This window comes from Balaenoptera physalus (genome assembly GCF_965194825.1).
Source record: "Balaenoptera physalus genome assembly, chromosome: 18".
Classification (NCBI taxonomy): Eukaryota; Metazoa; Chordata; class Mammalia; order Artiodactyla; family Balaenopteridae; genus Balaenoptera; species Balaenoptera physalus.
The window spans coordinates 61,045,325-61,062,604 of NC_138899.1; the positions used below are offsets into that span (position 1 = coordinate 61,045,325).

General features: G+C 44.6%; 1 protein-coding gene across 2 annotated transcripts in view; it reads right to left on the bottom strand.

The window, feature by feature from the left end:
• RUBCNL (rubicon like autophagy enhancer) overlaps window positions 1-16,997 on the bottom strand; it is a 47,440-nt gene extending 30,443 nt beyond the window's left edge. The window contains exon 1 of one of the 2 annotated variants that reach the window (XM_082435384.1): window positions 6,745-6,790. The gene's annotated coding sequence lies outside the window, so the exon portion shown is untranslated. Of the gene's footprint in view, window positions 1-6,744; window positions 6,791-7,457 lie in introns of those variants that run through there. The other variant, XM_082435383.1, reaches the window with a different exon arrangement.
• Window positions 16,998-17,280: the final 283 nt, after the last annotated feature.

Consider the following 17,280-nt stretch of genomic DNA (forward strand, 5'->3'; position numbering starts at 1 on the left):
CCAACTCAACCTTTGGCAATGACCCTTAATTTTGAAGGTCTGTTGTCAGAAGAACACAGAGGAAGGACAGAAAGCAGGGTGGGGTGGGAAGGGGAAGACCCAGCCAGGAAAAAGGTCAAGGAAACCCAGGTATTTGCCTAAGAAAACTGCAGGGTTGCACAAGATGCACAAATGACTAACTTTCTGTGTTCACTGCATATGTCACACTTACCACTCTCGTTCTGCACAATGAAAATTTATGATATTTCGGGTGTTATTAGGCCAATTTGGGAACTGAAATGCAGACCTTTAGGGGACTTGCCCAAAGTCTCACCATTAGTAATCAGCAGAAGTAGAATAAAAATAAAAGTCCAACACCTGATCCAAAGTTCCTTCCACTGGTATTTACATGTTCCATTTGGGCTGAAATTAGCAGGATATTTTCAATTTCTTTAGCAAAGTAATTTTAAGAATTTCCCCATTAGAATTGTCACAAAGCATGGGATTAATAACCACACAGCTACATATATTTGATCCCATGCCTTTAGAACAGTTGTCCCCAGAATTTTATATGACTTCCTACTTGTAAAAAAAAAAAATCTTTGCATTTACATCTCCAATATAGGACTATTTACTTATAAACCTTACATATACACAGATATTCTAATGCATTGCATAATTATAAAGCATCATTGAAAAGATGCAAGAACATAGCATTTTGTTCTTGTTTTCCAATGAATCATCTTGTACCCTAGAGGTACATAACTTCCACTTTGGGGATCACTGCTCAAGTAATGCTTAACTCAAAAATCAATAACAGGGACTTCCCTGGTGGCACAGTGGTTAAGAATCCGCCTGCCAATGCAGGGGACACACGTACAAGCCCTGGTGCAGGAAGATCTCATGTGCCATGGAGCAACTAAGCCCATGCACCACAACTACTGAGCCTGTGCTCTAGAGCCCACAAGCCACAACTACTGAGCCCGTGCACCACAACTACTGAAGCCCATGCACCACAACTACTGAAGCCCACGCGCCACAACTACTGAAGCCTGCGCACCTAGAGCCCGTGCTCTGCAACAAGAGAAGCCACCGCAGTGAGAAGCCCACGCACTGCAACGAAGAGTAGCCCCCTCTCGCCGCAACTAGAGAAAGCCCGCGCATAGCAGTGAAGACCCAACGCAGCCAAAATATAATTTTTAAAAAAGAAACAACAAAAAACATCAATAACAAAGAAGACTTATACATGAATATAATTAGATAACTAAATAAGACTTAGAAAATATTAATACAAAAGTTTACCCAAAGTAAGGGTGGGTACCTGCACTTCAAAGATAGCTAGATTCCCATATTTGGGCAAAATAAAACGGGGAGCCATATTATTGATAGAAAACAGTCTGACAGTTCCTCAGATGGTTCAACATCCAGTTACCATTTGAACAAGCAATTCCACTCCTGGCTATATACCCAAGAGAAATGAAAGTATATGTTACCACAAAAACTTATACATGAATTTTAAAAATTGAGATGTAATTGACATACAGCCCTGTATAAGTTTAAGGTTTACAGCATAATGATTTGATTTACATACACTGTGAAGCAATTTTCACAGTATGTTTAGTGAACTTCCATCCTCTCATATAGGTACAAAATTAAAGAAATAGAAAAAAACTCTTTTTCTTCTGATGAGAACTCTTAGAATTTACTCTCTTAACAATTTTCATATATAACATACAGAAGTGTTAATTATATTAATCATGTTGAACATTACATCGCTAGCACTTATTTGTGTTATAGCTGGAGGTTTGTACCTTTTGACTGTCTTCATCCAATCCCCCTCCCCTCCCCCTCCAATCTCATCACTGACGACAAGTCTGATCTCTTTCTCTATAAATTTGTTTGTTTTTGAAGTATAATTGACCTACAAAACTATGTTAGTTCCTGTTACAAAACAGTGATTTGATGTTTCTTTACCTACATGAATGTTAATGGCAGTATTATTCATAATAGCTAAAACGTGGAAACAACCCAAATGTTCATCGATTGAAACATGGATAAACAAAGTACACTACAGCCATATAACGTAATATTATTCAGCCATAATAAGAAGGGAAGTACTAATGCATGCTACAACATGAAGGAACCCTGAAAACACCCTACTAAGTAAAAGAAGCCAGTGACAAAAATATTTCTTATGTATTTATTTATTTATGAATGAATGAAATGTCCAGAATAGGCAAATCCATAGGACAGAAAGTAGATTAGCAGTTGCTTTGGGGGATGGGAAGATAGGCGGTAACAGGTAAAAGGTATCTTTCTGAGGTTCTAAATGTTCTCAAACCAGCTGTGGGAATTCTGGCACATACCTGTGAAGACGCTAAAACCACTGGATTGTACACTTTAATTGGGTGAATTCTATGTTATGTCAATTCTATCTCAATCTCAATAATGCTGTTGGAAAAATGAAATGGGCCAAGTACCCATCTCCCTTCAAAAAGGTCTGGAAAGACTACAGAGCACTGGTATTTCGTGGGCCACAGGGATCAAAGGAGCACAAGCTGTAAGTCAGGCTGAGAACAAAAGCACTGAAAGCTAAAAGGGGAAAAAGAGAGTAGATACAGGGAGTACGGAATAAATGTGCCTAAAGTAGGCATGGAGAAGGGAGAGAGTAAGTAGAAGTGAAAATGCCATGACTGAACTATGTAGGAAAGAAAAAAAAAAAAAACCCAAGGGAGAGTAAGGACAATACCATCGGCATGATGGCTGAATAACGGGGCACTGATTGTCTACACTGAGGGCTCCAAGCGTCCACCCTTATCTTTACACAAGCACTGCAGGGGAGGTTCTGCTGGTCCCAATTTAGAGATGGGAAAACAAAGTCAAAGAGATTAAGTATCATGGTCATGTTTGGTTAAGTGCCTTTTAGACATATATACAGAAGGATTTAGAAATAATTGATAGAATTTCTTGAATTTGCTTTAAAATAAAACGGTGCCAGTGGGGGGATATGGATGAAACACAATTGGCCACGTTGATCATTGTTGAAGGTGGGAGAAGGGCACATGGACCGTTCTCTCTACTTAATGGTTGAAATTTTCCATAAGAAAATTCCCAAGTTAAAAAAAGACCTTCAACATGTGCAATATCTGTCCGTGTGTCCCTAAGTTACCTCTCTGACCTCCTTATCTACCTCTGTACCCCTACACCTCTATACCCCTCTGCAACCCTACACCACTATACTCCTCCACACCCCTACACCCTTCTACCCCCCTGTCTTACTCAAATTTACCTTTGGGTTGAGAATTTCCCTATCACCCTGTTAAAAACTGCATCCCTACAAGTATACACTATCCCCACTTACTGCTTTTTTTTTTTTTTTGCCACACTGCACAGCATGTGGGATCTTAGTTCCCTGACCAGGGATTGAACCCGTGCTCCCTGCAGTGGAAGCGTGGAGTCTTAACCACTGGACCACCAGCGAAGTACCTGTCCTGTTTCTTTTTCCATAGCACTCATCCTCTGAGAGCATTCATCATCATCGGTTCATTACTAACACTTAGATGGCATTTACTATGTGCCTGACATTGTTCTAGGCTTTCTACACACACACACACACACGCACACACACACACACACACACACCTGATCCTCCTAACAAGCTATGAGATAGATATGACAACACAGTCTTTAGTTTACAGATGAGAAACTGAGGCACAGTTAGTCAGTGGAGCCAGTTTCCCGCCCAGGCAGTCTCGCGCCAAGTCCACATTCTTACCTACAACAGCACAGGGGTGAAGGGAAGACCTTTAAATAACACAGATCCAAACATCACTCCAGATCATCAAAATTCACCAAGCGCGGACTGGCTGCTGTAAGCCTGGCCACATCAGTAACACTGACACGGTTCCCTCCCTCAGCCCAAATCTCCATCAAGACCACAGTCTAAATTAAGAGTGAGAACCACCCCCCCGCCAAAAAAAGATTTTACATAGGTCACAGGGCAGTTCAAATGATTTGACAACTGAACCGTATTGTTTAAAATAGCCTTAATATAAGCATATACAGAAGTTCAAGTTCCCTCACCTACCAGATTTAAACTGGCTGTCCCAAAAGCTGTCTTCTAAGAACAATTGCCAAAGAAAGAAAGAGAGGATAGGGAAGTAACTTACATATATTTTCAGGACTCGGTTGTTCTCTGACCCACTATAGCTTGTTGGAATAAAAGGATGTAGAATGTAAGGATTAAAAAACAAACAAACAAAAAAACCCCTCCACCCTCCAATTTTCATCACCTGAACTCAACCAGAGAAAAGCATGTGCTGGCTGTGAGTGTTATTCAATGTTACTTGCCAGAAAAACTTTGAGGTCTAATTTGCATTTATCTCTTTTAATAAATGTAATGCTAAGGATCCAAGAACAGAACTAAAGAATTCTTTAAAACAATTTTCAAACATAATTGTTGGGTAAATCACATTGTGTGTAGTCTCCTCCAGCTTTTACTCATTTGCCACCTGCCAGCCTACTGTTAACCGATGACAAAAGCACTTTGACTCTGAAACTTCCTTTTACATGCTGAGAAGTATTTCTTTCACAGTTCACACTCCATGTTCAGGTGAGAAATAAAGCGTTCACTCAATTTGGGATTATTATCACTATTTTGTGGATGAGAAAACCGAGGCTCAGAAAAAGGAAGTAAAGACCACACAGCAACTTGGCAGCAAGCTCAGGGTCCTGGATCCCTGCTCCAGAGCCCTTAGTCTCACTCCTGACTGCCTGTATGTGTGGGAGAAAACCCAGCCCAGAAGTTAAGAAACAAACACAAGAGTACCAATCAAATGTAGTTGTTATGCCAATCTGAGAGAAATTCCTCACTACTAGCTGTGTGACCTTGGGCAAGGCACTCAACGTCTCTGTGCTTCAGTTTCTTTACGGACTTTTGTGAGAACTAAATGGATTGTAACATGCATATCGGAGTCTGGCACACAATAGTCTATAAAAGTTAGCTTTATTATCACCCTTTGTGTTATTTGATAAAGATTTACAGTTCTGTATTAGACAATCTAGTTTTATTTCCCAATCTCTTAAATGAGTCATCTTTCAACTCCTTTCAGTTAAAATGGAAAAGCCAATCAGAGGTCTTGTTTGGTATCATGAAAAGATACAAAATGACATACAGGCTCTAGTATTGCTCACGTTTATAGCCTCTGGAAGGCTGGACACGCTTATCTCAAATGGACTGCTTAAATTTTAACAGTGACACAACCAACCATGCGAATCTCTCCTTTCAGTATTAGATATATGAATCTAAATTTAGTAATAAGAGAAACTATCCTAACTTGTCCTTGCTATTATGTGTTATGATTTGTGTGGGAAACATTTCCGGAGCTCTTTACTTAGCTTCCTCTAAAGGCATTCGAATTAAAACGCTTATTCTTGGATGTCTATCCTTGGCTCTGACAGAATTTTCCCCGCGTCAGAAAACAAGAACTCCAACTTCAGAAAGCCAGCAATGCTTTCAGAGCTAAACCTGACCTCCCGAAGAACATGTCCAATCAAATCTAACCCCCCAGCCGCTCCAACAAAGACTTTCAACTTTCGTGCACTCTCCGAGCACCTCCCCCGCTTTGTACCCGCCCTAAAGAAGCTGATGAACAAGGCAAAGTTCCTGTCCCCTGATGTCACACTGTGCTGGGCAGTTTCACGATGGCTGTGCCGTGAAGAGGAACTGCAACAAGAGATTGAGAAACACACATCTCGCCCCTCTGACAGGTAACCAGGAAAACGCCCGCACTGCCGCGAAGTTCCTGCCTTAACTCGGCTATGAGCAAGGTTCCGTTGGTGGCCAGGAAAAAGGCGTCGGCAGCAATGCTTAATTTGTACAAACCACACTTCATACTTTTCAAAATACCACCCTGCCTCCAATTCTCTTCCAAACCACCCGGTGAGGTGGGGCAGGAACCATCCCCACGCTTCTCACACAAGCAAACTGAAGTTCAACGAGGTTTCCTGACTTGCTGAGACCTCACTGCTATTCGGCCTCAGGACAGGGTCCAAGAAACCCAAGTCTGCCGACCCCTCAGTCCTTTGCACTTTGCCTGCACATCTTCAATTTAAAGATCCTTCCAAATTGCACTGGCATAACACAGGGCAGCTCTCGAATATCCCCTTTCCTTTGAGTCTTCGTTCCCATTAAGGCTAAAGGACCCCTCTTCTGAAGGTGTTCTACCTTCTCCAAGCCGACAGCATCAATTTCGCAGGAGGTCGGTAGCAAACCTCCCGCGCGGCCACGGGCAGGCGGGGTGAGGGTGACACGCAGCATCCGCTTTCCCCGCTGCAATCTCAGCAGGTGGATGTCACACCTGGCGCCCGGACGAAACCTTGCGCGGCGCTTTCGCGCTCTAACCTAGTTCAGTTAAAGCAGACAAAAGTTGCTTGCCACCAGGTTTGGGCGTGTTAAGCGCGTGCTCCTCCGCGGGCCTTCGCCTGCCGGGTGGGCGCTTTTTGTAGAACCGGGAGAAGCCACCGAGTCCGGAGCCCAGCGTCCGGGACCAGGCAGGGCGCAGGATTCGCGCTTACTGAGAGTCGCCCTGCGCAAAAGTGCCTGGTGATCCGGCTCCTGCGCCCCTCCGGCCCCAAGCCGAGCACAGGGTGGTCCCCACCCTCACCCCCTGCACGGCAACTCCACAAAAATCCGCCACCCTTACCCAGATGCCCCCTCCTACCTTCTCCCGGGAGCGGGCGGGACTGGGCACTGCCCTGACCTACCTTGGGGTCCCCCGAGTCTCCGCTCTGCGCTCGCCTATCTGGCGTCCCTCCCCGCCCCCCTCCAGCTGCCTCCCCCTCTCCCCCCGCCTCCCGCAGCTCTCGCGTCCCCGGCGCCGCCGGGCTCAACCAAGCGGCGGAAAACCATGTGGGCGCCGCGCGGCGTCTCCTCTCTGGCGCGGCTCCGAGCCGCGTGGCGCGGTCACTGCGCCCCCCAGCGGCCGAGAGAGGGAGCGAGGGGGGGGGGAAGCGGCGCCCTGACGCCGCCACCCCCATCTGCCCGCGCCAACCAAAAAATCCGGGGCTCCGGCAGCGATCCGAGAAGCTCCCCAGGGAAGCGAAGCGCCACTCCCCGGCCTGCTGCCCGCGGGGAGACGCCAAAGAGGCGAGCTGGAAGCCACTCGGGCCCCCTGCGCTCCCCCCGACACCGGGCCCTGGGTGATGCGGGCTGGGGCCGCCGGAGCAGCTGTGCTCCCTTCTCCCTCGGTTCCCTCCGGAAATCCCACCCTGCCCCTCGCTGGGGGCCCAGATGGAACCGCGCTTTCCGGGGTCGCAACGAGATAATCACACACCTGGCGGACTTAAATGTCCAACCCCAACGCTCAAAGCATTGGTCTTTAGCGTCAGTGCAATTGCCTGAAATGATGATCTTCCTTAGTAATTTGGATTCAAGTCTGCACTGCAATCAATGGGCCCAGCGGGGACCTGCAACTTACCCGGAGCGCGAGCCGCGTCTTTCTGACCTCAGCGGGCTGCTCCCCGCGGAACCCCACTCCGAGGACGCCACCGCCAGCGTTCGTCCAACCTAATCGTCCTTGTCCGCTTGCAGCGAGGGTTTGGAAACCCATCACAGCTGTGCCGCGCAGAGCACGCAGATCGCGGTGGAGGCTGGCGAGAAGCAGCCAACCAATACAGAAAGTTTTCACAAATAGAAACCTAAGCCCTGACAGTACGGCTGAGTGCACGACGTCCCCCGGCCCCTAGGGAGCTTCAGCGCGCTCCAGCAGCGCCCTAACTAACGGCTCTAGGGGAAAGAATCTCCCAGTTACCTGCCCCGGTAACAACACGCAGGTGAGAGCCAGTCCTGGCCTTTCTGCTCGGTAAAACCAAACCCGCACCGCAATCCTTTTGGTTCCTTGGCTTTGTCCTTTGTCACTTCCAGGTTGTGGAACCATGTCAGAGGTACTTTTGGCTTTATTTGCCGGGGGTCTCTCTGAAACATACCTCCTTGGCGCAGCCTGGCGTGGAGTTAGTTAAGGGGCGGCGGCGCGTAGACGCTGCTTCTTCAGATGGAGACCTAAGTGAGAGCCAGGATCACAGGCCGGGTGAACGCTAGCTGTCAATCACCCGCTTCCGTGAGGGCAGCCGGTGTGGAGCCCAGACTGGCTTAGACCTGAAAGAGCTCTGGACATTTGGGGTTCTGTCTCAGGAATTCAAGTCTGCTGAAGGCCGACTGGGAAGGGCTTACACTAAACTAGATCAAGAAAGAAAAGGGCATGGGATGTGTGCTAACGTTTGCCGAGTCTCTGCTACGTGCCAGGTACTTTTCCTGATTATTTTCAGCAGTCGTATCAACATCCCCGAGAATAAAAAATCATTTATTCCCATTTCACAGAGGAGAGATCTGTGGCTTAGAGAGGTTAAGTTACTTGCCCAAGGTCACACAGCCAGGGAGTAGCACAGTCAGGCTTTGAAAGCAGATGTATCTAACACAAAACCCTATGTCCAATTGCCACCGTGCCACTAGCAAGACACAGAGGAAGAGTGAAATGACACAGAAGGGGCCAAGCCAGAGCCTTTTTAAGGAATATTTAAAGGAGGAATCAGGAGAAAGCTGAAAGAATCTTAAAACAAGGGCAAATGTCATGCAAAGTAAATCAGAGAGTCTACTAGTCAAAAACAAACAAACAAACAAAAAACAACAACAAAAAAAACTGAGTAGGTGCTAGACTGGAGAGTCTCAGGCAAGAAAAGCATTCTTGTAGGGAGACTAGGAGATTCTGGACCAAGACGGTAAGGTTTGGTCAGTTCCCTCTGAAGCCACTTTGAAATCAGCTTTACTAACAGGTAAAGAGGTAAGTAGCCTGGCCTATGGACTGTTGTGTGGGGCATCCTATGAATTTGAATGTACACATTCCACATCTAATCACAGATAAAGGAAGCCCACATTCTGGAGGAGTATCTCTAGAATTAAGAAAATTCGAGGACAGGTTTTTCAAATTAGGAATACTCACTGGAAATCTGCCCTGACCCCTCAGGGATCTGGAAGTAGAATTTTCCAGTCACTAAATGCTGAGGGATAGGCTTTCCAAGACTGCCTTATTGATTGGTCAGTCCTGAAAAAGTCACAGATAATTACAAACCAAGAACCATGCGGGAGAAGCAGAGGCAAGTTTTATTTTTTCATGGGGAAGGTCATCTGCCAGGTCACAGTGCCCTCCAGGCCCCAGGTCTCAAGGGCAGTGAGAGCAAGTACCAGGAAGAACTTAGCGCTTCAGCCAGCGGGGCTCCCGCCCAGCACCCACTGGTCACACACAAAGCTCCTTTGTGACCGGGACGGCCTTGTAGGAGACTACAAGCCTGGCAGCTGCCCGTCCAAACCCAGCCAGGCTGCACAAGAAGTTATTTGTGCCAGGAGCAGAGATGCGACCCTGCTTTTGAGCTCAGCTGACAGAGCCAGCAAAGGGGAAATCAGCTTCTGTGCAGAACAGGAAGGAACTGAGCTGAGATGAACGGCAGAAGGAGCTTCAAGAAGGCGCCTAGGGCTTCCCTGGTGGCGCAGTGGTTGAGAATCTGCCTGCCAATGCAGGGGACACGGGTTCGAGCCCTGGTCTGGGAAGATCCCACATGCCGCGGAGCAACTAGGCCCGTGAGCCACAACTACTGGGCCTGCGCATCTGGAGCCTGTGCTCCCCCACAAGAGAGGCCACGACAGTGAGAGGCCCGCGCACCGCGATGAAGATTGGCCCCCGCTTGCCACAACTAGAGAAAGCCCTCGCACAGAAACGAAGACCCAACACAGCCAAAAATAAATAAATAAATAAATAAATTTTAAAAAATAAAAAAGAAGGCGCCTAATGGTATGGTCACCATGCAGATGTGCAGGGAAGGAGGGACCATCCTGTGTGGGAGGGAAGCCAGGACACGCGCCAGGGAGTGGAAGAGCCAAGGGAAGCTGCATTTGGCTTGTCTCCATTTCTTTTCTTCCTGTCTGTCTGTCTGTCTGAGAGATACCCACTTTTTTTTTAACCCGCAAAACCCCAAATCTGTATGATTCCATTTACATGAGGAAGCTAGAATCGGCAAATTCATGGAGGCAGAAAATAGAAGAGAGGGTACCAGGTCCTGGAGGAGGGAAAATGGGGAGCTGTTTCATGCGTACAGAGTATCTGTTTAGGATGCTGAGAAAGTTCTGGATATGGATAGCGGTGATGGTTGCACATTACTGCAAATGTACTAAATGCCACTGAATTATATTCTTAAAAAATGTTTAAAATAGTGTTATGTATATTTACCATAATGAAATATATATATGTATTTTATTATAATAAATACATATGTACGTATTGAAAATCTACTATCACGATGTGATACTTCTTTGGAGTAAAAGCCCAAGTGAAAGCACTATGCTAAGAGAGGGGGCCCCCCACCTCTGGGGATTAGTTTCTTAAATTTTAATAAATCTTGCTCTCTTTTGCTTTCCTTTAGGGGTGTCAGAGACCAGTTCTTGGGTTGTTGCACTTCTGCCATTTGGAAGGAAGAAGAGTCCTGCCCTTTTACTATTTGCTTCTGCTGTGATAGGTAGCCTGGGGTTTGTTAGTGGCATACTCAGAGATACCACGCCCTGAAAGAGCCTCTTTACCTGTAAGAGACAGAGGCAGTTAAAAGGATTGTGGCCCCAGGCGAAAATATTCTTTGCTTCAAGGAATACCAGGCACGACAGTCCCACAGCTTCAGGCAAACCCCGATCCCCAGGGTCAGCCTGTTCCATGGAGATGTCAGGATGAGGGGCCTGTGCCCTTGGCCTGACAGATAATGAGTAAATATTGTCCCCTAGTCCTCCTTCTCTCTCTCTTCAACACAGAATTCCTGCTTTTCCTTTTTGAAGATGCTCTCAGCTGGATGAGTAGAACCGGAAGCTGCACCGGTTCTCTGGTCTATTTTCGTGATGAAAAATGTGGTATGCACAAAAATCTGAGGTCTCGCATGAGTGCAATGGTAAACAGTTATCTGCGTTAGAATTAAAAATATTAAGTTGTTTGTATTCCATCTTGCCCACTAGATTGTGGACCCAGAGGAACTTACTTATTTCTGAATTCCTTCCCCCACGATGCCTCCTCCCCAGGACCTAGTCCTGTACTTCATGTTTTCGGTGTTTCATTAAAATTCCAACTGTTCATATGGCTTGTGGGGGGTGATTTGAATGCCATCCTACAAAAGAGGAAGACATTCAGCTAAGATTATCCCATGTTTGGGGACAGTTAGTGTGTCCAAAGTTCAGTGTCATAGTCAACATTTAAAGTGTTCTTTACTGTGGTCTCAACCCAATTTTCAGTCTCTTCTTTCACCCCTGCCTCAATTACTCTAAGATCCACAATGGCCCACCAATTGCTCTGGGAGAATTCTTCATATTTTCCTACCTTTGTAACTCAAGCCATTAACCACGTCTTATATTTTTCACACCTGCTTCCCAGAGCTGACCCTTCAGTGTTTCATGCCTGACATTTCATTAGTTTCTGTGGGAGCCTTCTTTTCCACATGGACGGTTTGATAAGGAAAGGCTGAAACACCTAAATAAAATCCTGTATGGCTGGTATTGAAATTTTCTCCAAAATTCTGTTACCATAACAAAGTTACCTTATTTTTCTAAATTTTTTTTCTAAATTAAATTAAGTTTAACTTGGTATCTCTACTTGAATAAGTGGCAAGAAAAATCTGTCGTGTATTAGAGAGCCTTGCTCCCTCCCTAGATTTTCTCAAGAGCCCAGATGCTTACGTAACATTCGAGGAAAGATTTCTGGTCTTTGTTCCATCATGGTCACTGCATGATTCTCATTGTTGAAGTCTATTACTTTGGGAAGTTCCATCACTCTGTGCCAAACATGGGTGCAAGGATCCTTCGCCAAGCTCTTAGGGATGCATTTACTCAGCATCCAAATGTCCCTTCAGAGAGTCTGACCCTCTCTCACAGGCCCTCTCTGTCCTTCCCATCAAAAATAAAAAAATAAAAGTAAAAAGTAAATAAAAAGAATCTCTCTTCCTTAGCTCCTACTTGAAGAAGCTACTTCCCACTCAGGCAACTCCTGCCTTTTTGCTTATCGTATGAGAAAACCACAATTACACCAAATACAAAAATCTCTTAACTCTGACCTGGGAGACTCAAAGCCCTGTTGGCCCTTTCCAGGGAGGTAAGAGAAAAGTGGTCTCATTCATTCAGATTTTTCTGCAAAGCAGTAAGAACAAAACAACTGAGTTTCTTAAGAAATTATTTTGCCACATGAAATTTAAAAGATTAAAAAAATTTAACGTGCCAGTACAATGAATACCAATGGATGAACGGAAGTTACGTCTCTATAACATAGATGGATCCAACCAACAGCTTCTGTCTCACTGATTCATTTCAGCAGCCATTAAAATCATTCAGCTTTATTTGATGTTCTGATTTCATGCTCTCCAAGCTATCTTCTATTTAAAAATTGATTTTCTGTGTCAATTTGCCTACAGGGAAATGAGATGCTGACCAGCCAATATGGGCGTTTCCACCTACTCTATTTCCCCAGAGTTATATTTCTCACAGTAAATAGTAATAAATTATCATTCTTGCTTATATATAAATCTCCAGTGAGTTTCATCAGATTAAATCAGATCCTGTGATAGGGAGAACAGTGGTCCCCCAAAGATGTCCACATCCTAATCCTCAGAACCTGTAGTTATGTTATGTTGCATAGCGAGGGGGAATTTAGGTTGCAGATAGAAATAAGGCTGCTGATCAACTGACTTGGATGATTCCCCACGGGCCCATTGTAATCACAAGCGTCCTTATAAGTAAAAAAGGGAGGCAGGAGAGTCAAAGTGATACAAGCGACAAAGATTCCACCAGCCATCGCTGGCTTTGAAGATGAAAGGAGGCCATGAGCCAAAGAATTGCAGGCAAGATCTAGTAGCTGGGAGAGACAGGAAATGGATTCTTCCTGGAGCCTCCAGAAGGAATGTAGCCCAGCTGACACCTTGATTTTAACCCTGTGAGACCCATTTTGGACTTCTGACCCCCAAAACTGTGCAATAACAAGTTTGTATTGTTTTAAGCCACTAAATTCTTAATATTGTGAATCAGCAATAGGAGACTGCTACAGCTCTATGATAGGGAATTGTTACTACTATAGCGATAGTACAGACCGCAAGAGACTAAGTGATTTTGATTGCACTGATGAAATGCAGTTCCTGGAGCTGCAGTCTCGTATCTGTGCCAAATGGGTTCCTGCACTCCCCTGAAAATATCTCAATTTTTTTCCCTCTCTCTGATCAACAAAGTGCTCTGAACATAATATAGGCCTTTAAAAATTTTTGTTGAATCAATGAGTTTTTGACAAAATATAGAGACCGTGAGCCATAACTGGTGTATTATTGATAGTCTGAAAAATTTAAGGCTTAACCATCTCTCTATAACTAGTTGTGAGTGAATGCCTCTATTATCAAGAAATTGGTAGTTAAATTATATGGACTTGAAGTAACAGAGAATTTGGGATGAGAATACCCAGCTCTCTTTTCCACTTACAGGGAAAATGTGAATTCAATTTAAAAATCAACGTCTATTTCTGACTTACTTCACTCTGTATGACAGACTCTAGGTCCATCCACCTCACTACAAATAACTCAATTTCATTTCTTTTTATGGCTGAGTAATATTCCATCGTATATGCTAACACATATATATGGAATCTAAGAAAAAAAAAAAAAGTCATGAAGAACCTAGGGGCAAGACGGGAATAAAGACACAGACCTACTAGAGAATGGACTTGAGGATATGGGGAGGGGGAAGGGTAAGCTGTGACAAAGTGAGAGAGTGGCATGGACATATATACACTACCAAACGTAAAATAGAAAGCTAGTGGGAAGCAGCCGCATAGCACAGGGAGATCAGCTCGGTGCTTTGTGACCACCTAGAGGGGTGGGATACGGAGGGTGGGAGGGAGGGAGATGCAAGAGGGAAGAGATATGGGAACATATGTATATGTGTAACTGATTCACTTTGTTATAAAGCAGAAACCAACACACCATTGTAAAGCAATTATACTCCAATAAAGATGTTAAAATAAAAAAAAAAAATCAATGCCTAGTCTCTAACTTCCCTCCTGCAAGAGGAAGCTTCATTTCTATTCCGAGGTGTGTGGAAGCTCTTCAGGCTGGCTGGTGAAAGAGCTTGTGACATTCTTGTCCACACAGCTGACACCCATATCATGTCCAGCACTAAACACTAGGCCTATTTGAAGAAGGAAAGGCAAGGAGAGCATGTCAATGAATCATGACAACGTTTGGTGAGCTAAGAAGAGCTCCCGAGAGTCCTGTTGTCATTCTCTGGTATTGGAGCTGCTGCCAGAGAGTCAAAGCAAGTGTGAATAAAAAGGTCCCTTGGAAAATGCCATCAGTTGAAAGTTGCTGACTCAAGAACCCTTCTGGGAAGAGATGTGCTTCTCACGTTGAGCAGTGTGTGGAGCTGACGCCCTGATTTGGCCACATTCACACTCGCCAGGCTCCTACGGGCCAGGAGAGCTTTTTTGTATGTTCATTGCTCCTAACTGGTACTATATTTCTTTGGCTTTAGAACGCTCCTATTTCAGTTTGCAGAATTATACGCAGCACATAGAGCAAAAAGAAAGCCTGGCTGGTTCGCACAGCTGCTCTAAGTTGAGTTCGGGTAGAATATAAGAGGGAAGAGGAGGGAGACGTGTCTGGAGACTGAGTCTAAAGCCCCATTAGGAGTTGGAGCCTTATCCTGATGGCAGTGGGAGCTCCTAAAGGGTTCTGAATGGTGGGACTGATGTTTGCATTTTCCTTCCTTGGTGATCTAATATTTCTTAAGTTCTCAAACTTTAATGTGCATAGGAATTACCTTGAATCTTCATAAGATGCAGATTCGGATCCAGTAGCTCTCAGGTGGGGCCCCAGATGCTGCAACAAGCTCGTGGGTGATGCCGGAGCTGCTGAACCATGGACCACGCTTTCGGTAGCAAAGGCCTAAACAGAATTTCTTGTCTGCATCCATCACTGATTTTCTTCAGAGCCTGCAGGAAGGCGAGGGAGCAGCTGGAGGGCACACACAAAGCTCTTTTCCATCCTCAAAATGGCTGTGTGTTTTCCTGGGGTGACCTAATAGCCCGGGCAGAGAACATTGTGGCAATGTCCTTGGTCATTCATTCTGAGTGCTTTGTTTGTTCTGGACCATTGCTCAGACTCTCTGCACTTTTAGCTCAGAACTCTCTGTCTCATCTTGCCGTCTGTGTGCTTAGTTACCAAATAGGCATTGAAATTCCTTTTTCCTGCTGTCTTTAGCAGGATAGGTTTCTCCAGTTCTTGAGGATGACACCAAGCCAAGAACATCACATTCTTCAAAAATGACCACTGTGCTGTGGTTTGGATAATTTAGGGATGTGAAGGAAGGTTGCAGATAAATAAATTAGGTTCCTTTAAATTGACATCACAGAGAGAAACACAGGACTCTTAGAGCCTTTGCTTGGTCAATATAGTATATATATACACCATTGTACACTATAAATGAAATGATAAATGTAAAGTATTTCAGCACAGTGTCTATCTAGCACAAAGGAAGCATCCAATATATGGTAGCTATTATTATTATTTTTACAAAATAACATACTAGTTTATTCAATGTTTTGCAACAATAGATTAACACCACCTTTTTGAAACAAATCACATCCAGTCTTATCGAATTTCTTTCCTCAATTGTAAAATAAGCATAATAATACTTGCATCTTCATGTTCATATAACTTCGTGGGTTCAAATTCTGGCTCTGCTACTTTTAGCTCTGTGACCTTGGACAAGAAACTTAGTGTCTCTGTGCCTCAGTTTCCTCATATGCGAAATGAGGCTAATAAGAATAGGTATTTCATAGAGTTGTTTTAAGAATTCAGTGAATGAATAGATGTGAAGTGCTACAGCAGAGGATGAAACAAAGTCAGGCTCTGTAAATGTTGACTATCATTATTATTATTAGGGGAGGATTAGCTATGATAACGCCTGTGAAAATGAGTTGTCACATTGCACAAATGTAGGAGGAGCTTCAGGTGTATATGTGTGGGTGTGTGCATTTTTGGTCCTCGCCACAGCAATGAATAGTGGTTAAAGGTGTGGGCTCTGTAGCTATATTGTTCAGAATCAAATTCTGGATCCACATGTACCAGCTGTGTTTATTGGCAAATTACTCAACCTCTCTTTTCTTAAATATCCTCATTCATCTTAAAAGTGAGAAAAATAATAATAATAGTAATAATACCTCCTTTATTGTATAGTTTTGTGGCATACGTGCAATAATGCACGCAAAGTGCTTTTCCATTGACTCAGCATAGTAAGCACTAAATGAATGCTAGCTATTATGATTAGCTCTTATTTGTGATGGATCCAACGTCACTGAGGCCTTAACGTACCAACACTATTAATTCTCCAAGTTTTACAGCACAGTCTGACCTTGTGTGTCCATTTTGGATAGTAAAGCAGATGGTGAGAGGCTGAATATTAAGTCCCAGCCTTGGATTTAGCTTATTCTACCTTATAACATGCAAACACTTAATACTAATCTGGATTTTTCCCCCCCCTGGCTAATCATTACTTCTCAAAAATGCGGACCAAATCTGAAAATAATCTTCAGATCTGTCATTAATTTAAGACGTAATGCTTTCCAGTATGGCTAGCTTTCTCAAGCCACTCTCCCGCTGAATTACATTCATTACTGTAGTGGGTATTCAGTTTTGCCAAATTAATCTTTTAAGAGTGAGTAGTGACCATAAGAGTTGGAGTATTTTTCGTCTCTGAGTGGTGCATGGAGCTTGTTTATTTTTTTTTATTAATTTTTATTGGCGCGTGGTTGCTTTACAATGTTGTGTTGGGGCCTCCACTGCACAACAAGATGAAACATACACATACAGATATCCCCTCCCTTTTGGACTTCCCTCCCATTTAGGTTACCACAGTGCATTAGGTAGAGTTCCCTGTTATGGTAGCTATTATTATCAAAATATATACTTGAGGGGCTTCCGTGGTGGCGCAGTGGTTGAGAATCTGCCTGCTAATGCAGGGGACACGGGTTCACGCCCTGGTCTGGGAAGATCCCACATGCCGCGGAGCAACTAGGCCCGTGAGCCACAACTGCTGAGCCTGCGCGTCTGGAGCCTGTGCTCCACAACAAGAGAGGCCATGACAGTGAAAGGCCCGCGCACCGCGATGAAGAGTGGCCCCCACTTGCCGCAACTAGAGAAAGCCCTCGCACAGAAACGAAGACCCAACACACCCAAAAATAAATAAAT